The sequence below is a fragment of the Aplidium turbinatum genome, chromosome 7, assembly GCF_918807975.1.
Source record: "Aplidium turbinatum chromosome 7, kaAplTurb1.1, whole genome shotgun sequence".
In the NCBI taxonomy this organism is placed as follows: Eukaryota; Metazoa; Chordata; class Ascidiacea; order Aplousobranchia; family Polyclinidae; genus Aplidium; species Aplidium turbinatum.
In genome coordinates this window covers 25,934,770-25,936,749 of record NC_137478.1, presented here as the reverse complement: position 1 = coordinate 25,936,749, position 1,980 = coordinate 25,934,770, and positions in this window count along the sequence as shown.

Sequence of the window (1,980 nt, the reverse complement as noted above, 5' to 3'; positions counted from 1 at the left end):
TACATAAATTTTAACCACTGTTCCTTGCAACATTGTCTTTTCTTTATATGGAAGGCTGTCACTGTATTTTTGTAGTCCTTCGTCAAAATAAGCCCCATTGACATAGACGCATACGTGAAATACGTAAATTATGCATATATACGTGCAGTTGTGCACATGGCTGGCTAAAAGCTACTCTGCAACCTGCATATACCTGACAAAACCTACTAAAAATTTAAAACATACAATGATTGGTAGTTAAATAAGGTAGCTTATATTTCTGTACCTACAAACATACAGAGCTCAATGTGTGCAACTGCCAACCAGGTTGTGTTTCGATGACTTAGTTACATAGAAATCGTATTTAGATCACTTACGGTATTAGAATCAAAGCAACTGCAAGCAGGCAAAAAAATGGCTTAAGATACTGGTACCTTTCACTGGCTTTTGGTTTGATTTGATTTATTGTGGGCTGAATTTGATTCATTGCCACAGTATATTAGAGAATTTTTTTAATTACTGCCTACCGGTATTGTATTCCATTAAAATCGAGGTTTAGAAGAAGCCTTAGAAAGTGTTTATGTCCAATTTTTAGAAACATAAGCTTAATTTGGTTGGGATGAGAAAGACTTATGTCCAATAAAAGGGCTAAAATCCAAATTCGGTTGAATGTCATTTTGTCTTAAGTCCATTATATCGACTTAAAGGCTATTCTGTTTCAAATTTAAAAAAAGTTGATGGACACAAGCCCCTGCCAATTAAGATTATAGACAAGATAGCTGCAATTTTTCATCCCAATCAGAAAGCCCAGAGTCCAAAACCTAAAAAAGCTGAAAACATCATCATCATCACGTGTCGTCTCCGATCCGAAGGTGGCTGTCATTTTCTTCCACATGTCCCGTTCTTCCGCTACTCTTTTAGTTTCTCCAATGCTTGAAAAATCAGCCCACTGTATATTACGTCATCTCTCCATGTTCGTCTTCTTCCCTTGCACTTCTTTCCTTCCACCATACCTTCAATAACCAATTGATGTAAGTGTCCTGCTGATCCTCTCAAAATATATCTCGCGAATTTCATCTTTTGTTTTGCTAAGTCGTTTGCCCATCTATCTTGTACTGCAATTCGTTTCCTAATTGCTTCATTTGTAATGTGTTTTTATATGATATTTTTAATATTTTTCTGTAGCACCAGAGTTAAAAAGCATTAATTTTTTTGTGAATTTCTTTGCTGTAGGTCCAACTTTCACTTCCATATGACATTACTAGTTTGATGTAACAAGATAGAAGTCTAAGTTTTAATTGTAAATTTATTTCTCCTCTTAAAAATTCCTTGCATTTCCAAAATGACGCTTTTGCTTGACCGATTCGTCTTTTTACAGCATTGATGCATCTTCCATCTTGTGTAATGAGAGACCCTAGGTATGTGTACGTGGTGACTTGATCCAATTGTTCTCCTTCCAGTTTAATTTTTATTTTATTATTTCCATTGCTTTTTTCGATCAGCATTGTCTTTGTTTTCTTCAAATTGAGTTTCATTCCGTATTTTTTACTGATTTCATTGATTTTGTCCATGTGCTTTCTTGCAGTTTTTCTTCTGTGTCGGCGAGAATGACAGTGTCATCTGCGTATCGAATGCTGCTTACTATTTTACCATTGAATTTTACTCCGTTTTTGTTTAGTGTTGTTAATGTTTCCTTGATTATTGCTTCGCTGTACAAATTGAATAATATTGGTGAGAGTATGCATCCCTGCCGAACTCCTTGGAATATCGGAAAAAATTCTGTGAGACTGCTACCACATCGAACTGCTGCTGTTTGTTTAAACATAGAAATCATAAAAAATGGACTTAAGCCCCTTCTGTTTTCAATGAGCGATATATTTAATTTGCAAGCGTTTTTTGCACTGATTGCTTCAATTGACTTCAACTAAGACTTAACCACTTTTTAAACTATGGTTTTTCATATTTTGTAATGAATAGAATTCACTGAAGCTTAATTGCATT